Below are 9243 nucleotides of genomic sequence, written 5' to 3'. Positions count from 1 at the left end.
TCCTTTTGCTTCCACTTCCTTTCCTTGATTCATCCCAGAATTGCTTCATTTTTGCTTTTATTTGGCTGAGTTAGCTTATTTTCGGGATAAGTGCCTAAAAATAGAAATAATACGAAATCAATCTAAAATGGTAAAGTAAGATAGATAAAGGTACTAGAATGCCTAAGCTTAAGGGGTTTAAATACGCACTTTCAGTGCTCATCAATTTTCACTCATGCTCTCATAAAGACGCCACACGTTATCCTCATGCCTATCAATGTAAGAACCACCCATGGAAGCATCAACCATGTCCTTGTAATTATCCGATAAGCTCTCAAAGAAATATTAAACTAATGGCATTGGGTATGTCATGATGTGGACACTTCCTAAGCAATTCATTAAAGCGTCCCATGCCTCATAAAATGTTTCCCCATCCCCATGTGAAAATTCCCTAATTGAAGTTCTCATGGCATTGGTCTTAGAAACCGGATAATACTTCTTCAAGAACTCTTGTTGCATTTCTACCCAAGAAGTTATTGAAAAAGGCCTAAGATTATTAAACCAATATTTTGCCTCGTCTTTAAGGGTGAATGGAAAAAGTTTAAGCCTTAAGACCTCTTCCGGCATGTCCGTGTATCTTACGGTGGAACATACTTCAGAAAACTCATCCAAATGCTTGTAAGGTTCTTCACTTGGAAGTCCATGATAATTAGGAAGCATTTGTATCGTTTGTGGCTTAATTTCATAGTGGTGTGCTCTAAATGGTGGCAATTGAATGCATGTGGATGAATTATATTCATTAGGCACATAATAATCTCTTAAAGCAAGGAAAGGATTAGCAATTAGAGGTGCAACATGGGTACCTTGATTGCCTTGAATGATGGGAGGTGGTCGAGCATAGATTGGCCTTGGCATTCCCAATGAAACTTGGCCTTGTTGTTGTGGTTGGTGAATGAATGGTCTTGGCATGCCTAACGATACTTGCATGTTATCATGATGCACATTGGGGTGGAGGATGCCTTGTTGGTCTATGTGACCAAGGTCCTCCACATGGTCCTCATTATGTCCTTCCATTGATGAAATGGATTGACTAGAATTTCCTTTTCCCCTAGGGTTTTGAACAATGGATTCAAGATGAAAATTTAAAGAGACAAGAGTGGGTCTCAATGATCTACGACCATGCATACACAATACAACACAATAAGCAATAATGACAAACACTTCACCTTCATAACAAATCAACAATCAACAAACTTCCTCCACATACAATGTTCCCATGCTGCCATGCTATCAACAATATGCAAGAAAAGTAAATTGCCTCCACGTGGGCTCACGATTTATCTAAGAATTGAAATACAAACCTCCACGCGTGCTGACGATTTAACTAAGGGTTGAGAAAGAAAAGCTCACAAAGGTCCTTTAGCACTTCAACTCCAATTTTAGCTTTACAAATTTTTAGATTTTTAGCTTTTTCCTTCTTTTGCTTAGCTCCTTACTTGGAATACTCCTTTGCTTGCTTCCTAGATCAATACTCCTTGTCAAACAAGAACAAACATAATGAGTAATTAAAAGAAAAGTAAAAAGCAAAATAAAGACACGATCAAAAGAGTACTAATTCCTAATGGATTCCACAAATACGACGTTGCATTCAATCAATCCCCGGCAACGGCGCCAAAAACTTGGTGTAGTCCCGGGTCGTCACTCCCAAAACCTAACAGTTTGTGTGATACCAAAAGATATTGGTATAGAGTTATGATGAATGTGGCCAAGTTTTATATTTAGAAATTGCCACTACTACCTTTCACTAAAAATATAGCTAGGGCAAGTAGGGATCGTCCCAAGGGATTAATGAGTTATACTAGGTTAAGGAATCAAGATTAGGGTTAGTAAGCCGAGTGATCAAAAGATTGATTGGTGGTTGAATTACACTAAAATGCAATTTAAACTAAAGTAAGTAATTAAATGTAATGGAGAGAAAGTAAGAGAGAGATTTTGGGGTTTAGAGATCACCACTAAGCATAGCTTTTCTACACCCTTCATGAATGATTAATGAGGGGGAAATACATGTATTGCAATAAAGTATGTGTGTATGGTTGTTTCAACAAGCATGGATGACAAATTAAGCATATATTGTCTAAGCAACATGGTGGATAACACAACATATCAAATTAAGTCATTAATCCTTTCTTTAAACTTATAACCAAACACATCACAAGGTTAGAGATATATGTTACTTGCTTTCACAAGTATGGAACATCAATAACAAGCATAAATTGTCTTCCCATTTAACATCTAAACTATAACTACACTACAATTAAGCTAATGACATGAAATTAAACTAATTAAACTAAGGGAGAGTTACAATCCATCAAGAAATGAGTATGAACCATCAAATAAACCATAAGAACATTCCATTAAGCACTATGTCTTGACAATTTCTAAATCTATAGCATTAATACACTTAGACATACATCAATAGCACAAGAAATAGAGACAAACACATGAACATCTATTATAGCATACATAGACATATGGATAGAATGAAATGATCAATTGGAAGCATTAAACCACATAAATCATTGAATAAACAAGATCTATATATATAAAAGTATCAAAACATGTATCACAATACAAATCTCCTTAAAAATACATAAATCAAGATGTAGAAAGCATGCTTAGGGCTAACTCTAGCCCCAAGAGGATGTCTAGCCACTCATGGATGATGTCTTCCAACCCTTAAGGGCAAGCTCCATGGAAGAAATTTGCTCCTTGATTGATGAAGAACCTCCAATGGTGTCTCTAGCCTCCTCTTCTCCTTTGCTTCCTCACTAAGAATTCTCTCCAAATCTCCCCCTATGGTTGTGTGTGTATCCCCCCTCAAAAGTTGCTTAAATCCTCCTTTTTGGTAGGTTAGGTGACACCCAAAAATGAGCTGGCGCATACTCCAATATTCTCCCAATGATTAGATAGAGGACAACTTTTTATGACCTGGTAATTTAACTTTTTTTGCACTGGAGGAAGTTCGATCGATCGAACCTTGACCTTGGATCGATCGAACATGGCTGAGATCTATCAAACTGAAGTTGGATCGATCCTCTATGGTGGCGCCTTTTTGGATAAAAACAAATCTGAGATATTTTAAAGATATTTTTAGGAAAAGGACAAAAGTGGTTGGTAGGGTGGTACAGCTGGATAAGATCAATCATTTGGATAAGGACAAGATGGTTCGATCGATTAGAGAATGAAGTTGGATCGATCGAACTTTGAGATCTTTGAATAGGAACAAACATGGCTTAGATCCATCTGGAAGTACTGAGATTGATGAAAGTTAGATCGATCAAACTTTCCTTGAGATCGATCGAAGTTGCTGAAATTCCACCCTTTGTTTCCTTTTGCTCTACTTTTCTCCTTTATTTGATTCATCCCAGAATTGCTTCATTTCTACTCTTATTTGGCTGAGTTAGCTTATTTTGGGGATAAGTACCTGAAAATAGAAATAATACGAAGTCAATCTAAAGTGGAAAAATAAGATAGATAAAGGTCCTAGAATATTCAAGCTTAAGGGGTTTAAATGCGCACTTTTTAGCGCTCATCACATAATATATTAAATTCCCAAAGTATAGAACAATCAAACCATAATATTCGGTTTTGGGCTACATCAATGCCCTAAGATAGGAATTAGCTACTCATGACGACGCAAGATATCATTTGTGTTATTGTGGTCTTCATTGCTTTGGATCGCCAAAACTCCTTTTGGATCTTCTTCTTCAAAACCCTAAAAGCCGCCGTGAGAGAGATATGAGAAAACGGATGAGAGATATATTTTTTGTGGTCTTCTCCTCTTCTTTTATAGGAGAAATTTAGTCCCAATCCCTTTTGGATTGGTTTTATAGCTGTTGGTAACCATTGGGCCCATAAGGAAATCAAGAAATATGATTTTTGGTAATTCGTGCATGTATTTACAACTTCCAGGACGTCCAGGCTTGAGCTTTAGAGTCCCAAGCTCAAGCTTTGAGGTTCAGGCTCGAGCATCACCTGCCAGCAACTTGTTCTGACTTTGTAACACGATTTTATCCCATTTAGAGTGCGAATTTAGAGATAGCTATTAGAGACAAAAACATTGGGCTTTGTGTCTTCTTTCCAGAGTTGCTGAGTTTTCTAAATTTAGAGTTTTGAGTCCAAAGTTATAGCCAAAATACTAAAGTAGGTTTAAAGTTTTCGTCCATGCTCGAGCCCGAAGTGTTGGTGCTCGAGCTTTTTGATTTCGTGCTTGAGCCTTAAAGCTCGGGCTTGAGCTTTGGGAGCAAATTTTGTCCAGAATGTCTTTTTATTAATGGTGCTTGATCCTCTCTTCATGGTGCTCGATCCCAAGGTGTTGGGCTCGAGCTTTAGGTGTTAGTGCTCGATCCCTGAGGCTTGGCACGAGCTCTGGGAGCTTGGAAATCAATTCCTTCAAATTTTGACACCTTGTGGTCGAGCTTAAGGGTCAAGGCTCAAGCACCCTATGGTAGGGCTCGAGCACCCTTTATTTAGGCTCGAGCCTGAAGGTGCAAGGCTTGAGCTTCAACGCCTTATTGGAATTTCGTATTTTATGGTCAGGCCTTAAAATTGAGGCTCGAGCTTCTAAACTTAAACTCTTCCGAAATTCACCATTTTAACTCTCGGCTTGCTTCTGATGACCAGCAATAATGCGGTAAACTTCATTGTCATTCTTTTCATTATAAAAGCCCGGTTTTAACTGCTTCTTTGGGAAATCACCTAAAAACAAGAAATAAACATAAATCAGTATAAAACAGGATAGATATATCACTTTAGGTCTTAACATACGTATATTTAGGGGCTCGAATATGCAATATTCAGTGGTCATCATAATGTATACTCAACAATCTAGAGAAATATACTACTTGTACTCATAACCATGGATCATCAAACAACAAGAATGGAATGTCCACTTATTTAGGAAATTAAGGCAATTAAACTACAACTTTGCCAATGACATAAAAATTAAACTAATTAGACTACGGAGGTGGCACAATCCATCAAGAAATAAGTATGAACCATAATATAAACCACAAGAGTAATCCATTAAGCACTATGCCTTGACCCACACTAAACTCATCAATTTAACACACATAGACATGCATTAAATGTAAAGAATCAAGTGTAAAGCATATGACCATTCATTCCAACATACATAGACATATGAATAGAATTAAAAGATCAATTGGAATCATTAAACTACACAAATCATGTAGAAACAAGATTTATATATATAAAAGGTCAAAACAATAGTTACGACACAAATCCCCATTAATTACAATCATCAAAGTCTAGGAAACATGCTTAGGGTTATTTCTAGCTCCAAGAGAATAGTCTAGCCACTCATGGTTTGTGTCATCTAACCCTCAAGGGCTTTCTCCATGGTTGAATTTATCCTCCTCCTTTGTATTCTTAGTGGAAACCCTAAAAGAATGAAGAACTCTCCTAAAAAAAAAATGTAATATTTTCTCTCTCTAATCTCTAGCCAATATCTCTCTAACTAACCAAACTCCTTACTAAAAATAGCTAAATTCCTTATACAGATAGCTCATATGTTACACCCAATGGTAAGACCTCGTGCACTAGGACTTCCAAATGATTGTACCACGAGCACACCTTCAATTCAGCTTGAAATCTGTTTTGCAAGCAATTTGAGGTAGTTCGATCGATCACAGGAAAGGTTGCTCTGATTGATCGAAGTAAGGCAGCACATTTATTTGGATAAGGACAAAGGCTGAGATATTTATAAGAAAAAGACAAAAATGGTTGGTGAAGATAAGATCAAAAGGTTCGATCGATCGAAGGAAAGGTTGGATCGATTGAATAGGAAGATTTTTTAAGGATAAGGACAAGGGGTTCGATCCATCATGGTATGGTTGGAACGATCGCAATGCAATCGATCATGGCTTGGTTCGATCGATCATAAAGGACGTTTTCTCCACATTACTTCTACTTTGCTCCTTTTTTAGATTTCTTCCTCCAATGTTCTAATTCAGCTGATTTGATATGTTTTGGAGATAAGTGCCTGAAAAAGGGAATAACACAAAATTAGACTAAAACAGAAAAATAAGATAGATAAAGGTCCTAGAATATTCAAGATTAAGGGGTTTAAATGCACACTTTTCAGTGCTTATCACACCCTCAAACTTAAATATTGCTAGTCCCTAGCAATGAACTACGAAGTAAAGAAATGAAACAAACAACTAAACAACTATAAACTAGAAAGCAATAAATGGATAACGCCACTTTCGTAGGGAACAAGATTGCATTTAACATATGCAACAAGCCTTTTACCTCCTAGGTAACCCCTAGTAGACAAGTGAAGTCTCATGAGGGTTTCTAGAAATAATACCCACAAACATTAAGCTCTTTCTCACTAAAGAGGCACCAATATTTCAAACAACCATTGGAAGAAAACTACCTAAAGTATTCAATTTTTCAACCATTTCTAAGCAATCTCCCAACATTTCAAAATCAGGGAAGCAAGTATGGCCATCCACACATCAAGACAAAGATCATGCAAATCAAAACAACTCCAGAATCCTTTTTAAGTGGATTGTTATCAAATATGTTACTATCTAAGCCAACTAAAGAAATGATCACATCTAGTCTCAAGCTAGCACACAAATATAGTACCGATTATCAAGACAAAGAATGAACCTTTTATTAAAGCTTTATTCATCTAGGTGCACTTATTCTTTCCACTTGATTTTTTTTTTTTTTTAATTTTTTTTTTAGCCCTAAGGATCAAAGATGGAAGTATAGTGCAATGTGTTGATCTATTAAGCTTTTTAACGATCCATGAGGTCGAGTGTTAGGTCAATGACTCCCAAACTGGACGGCTTTAAGGCATTAGGTGTTTAAACACCCCTATGGACTTACAAGCTCAAATCAACTAGGCTACAAATCAAAACAACCTCCATCTAATCATTTCCCACTTCCCACCTTTTGGGAGAAGTCTTCACTTTTTTATTTGCTTTCGTAACTTATTTTTTTATTATTCATTTATTTATTTATTTAAGTTATTAACCTATAATTTGGGCCCTCCACCTTTCGGCGCAAGAAATTCAGTGCTTGATGAGGCTAGAATCCCGCTACTTAGTGAAAAGGGTTTGTTATCCACCTTTGTAAAGAATGAAATTTTTTAATGCATTACTAGTTCAATAGGGATATAAGCAAATCAATAATCAACAAAGCATGTACCCCACAAATGAATGCTAGTGTGCGCCTATGCTAGTGTAGAATCCTATAGTAAATCTCAAAATAACCACAAAATCAAGATGATATGGACCATAAATGCAAGCAAGATATCAATCTTTCGAAAAATGTACTCCTAAATGGCATCCACAAGGCATACAAGGAGTATTGGATTCTCAAGTCAAGCAATTTTTAAATTCTAAGCAATAGAGGCCTCAAAAGATCAAAATCATAGCTAATCATGGACCAATCATAGAAAACCCCTTAAATACACATGTCATGCTCAAAATCTTGAATTGAATGCAAAGAACACACATTACCTCCAAACTTAAACGGCACAATGTCCTCAATGTGCAATGAGAATAATGGAAAAGATGGAAAGAATATCCTATGGTGGTAAAGAAATGAAGCCCGAAAGTGATCAATTGGGAAAAAGTGCACCCCCAAACTTGGAATCAACAACCTACTTTAAATAACCACATTAGCAAACTCACATCAAATAACAAATGGGATAGGATAAGTAAGTCTAGCATTCTAATGCAATATGGCATAAGATAGAAGAGATATATGAGATCAAGCCTAAGATAAACCTACTTTGAATAACCACATTAGCAAACTCATATCAAATAACAAATGGGATAGGATAAGTAAGTCTAGCATTCTAATGCAATATGGCATAAGATAGAAGAGATATATGAGATCAAGCCAAAGATAAAACTCATAAAGTATGCATGACTACACTAAATGGCACAATATATATATATATATTTTAGATGAAAACATGTAAGGAAACAAATATGCAATAAATATGCACAATGATTGCTAAGTTTAACGTCTCTGCTAGGCAGAATTCCACTTTGAAAGATTGTTTTTTTTTTTAGTTTCTGATCGATCATACTATGAACGATCAAAACTTTTGATCGATCCAAATGTTGAAACGATGAACAGAGAATTGAAATATGCAGAGAAACTCGAACGATTGGACAGAGAGTTTAGGCCCATAATTTTTCTACGTATGGAATCTCGATCGATCATGAGGGGTACCAGGATTGATCGAATGTTGCTTGGAATGATCAAATAGGAAGTTCGAATGATAGATAGAGAGTTAAAAACCTGAAGAAAATTTTGCACGATGGTACAGAGACCTAAAAATTTGCAAAGAATTGACTGCAGAGAGCTTCGATCGATCGGAAGAGCCTTGTGATCGATTGAATAGAGATGGAATGCTTCTTCATGAGATTAGAGCACAAATAATGCATGCAAGTTTTAAGTGATGACAACAAAAATAGTGAGTGGGGCTTTAAGAGAACCATATTTAACATCCTTAGTTGACGTCAAATTCATCATCACTCTTCATCATATATAGGATCCACCAAAAGGGTGGCTTCCATGTGCCTTTGAAAAACTTTCCCTTCAATATAGGGCTTTAACCTTTGCCTATTTTCTTTGAATGTGTTGCCATTTTTTAAACTCTTTATCTCAACTGCCCCATGAGGCACAACAAAAATGATTTCATATCGGCCTTCCCATTTGGTACGTAACTTTCCGATAAAGAGTTTAAGTCTACAAATAAAGAGTCATGCTTTTAGTTTGGGTTCAAAGGATTTTTTCAGAATATGTGCACCATGAAAAGCTTTGGTCCTTTCTTTGTAAAGTTTGGCATTATCATAAGCAATCTGTCTTAACTCTTCCAATTCATTCAATTAAAGGTGACGATTCTCTCCGGCTTTATCAAGGTCAAGATTGAGCTTTTTAACTGCCCATATAGCTTTGTGTTCTAGTTCAACCGGAAGGTGGCAAGGCTTTTTATATACAAGTCTGTAAGGAGACATGACAATAGGAGTCTTATATGCCGTCCGGTATGCCCACAAAGCATCATTCAATTTTTGTGACCAATCTTTCCGGGTTGTGTTCACCGTTTTCTCAAGAATTTGTTTAATTTCTCGGTTTAAAACTCCTACTTGCCCACTTATTTGAGGATAATAAGTGGTGGTGACTTTATGAGTGATGGAGTACTTTAGAAATAAT

At 36.4% G+C, this 9243-nt stretch overlaps 1 pseudogene; it reads left to right on the top strand.

The window, feature by feature from the left end:
• The first annotated feature begins 344 nt into the window (after positions 1–344).
• Positions 345–442, top strand: LOC132272185 (small nucleolar RNA R71; annotated as a pseudogene).
• The last annotated feature ends 8801 nt before the right edge of the window (positions 443–9243 follow it).

The sequence above is a fragment of the Cornus florida genome, unplaced genomic scaffold (assembly GCF_030987335.1).
Source record: "Cornus florida cultivar Cherokee Brave unplaced genomic scaffold, ASM3098733v1 CherokeeBrave_3.0.0_Hap2_Chr08, whole genome shotgun sequence".
Lineage (NCBI taxonomy): Eukaryota > Viridiplantae > Streptophyta > Magnoliopsida > Cornales > Cornaceae > Cornus > Cornus florida.
This window is presented reverse-complemented; position numbering and strand designations above follow the sequence as displayed.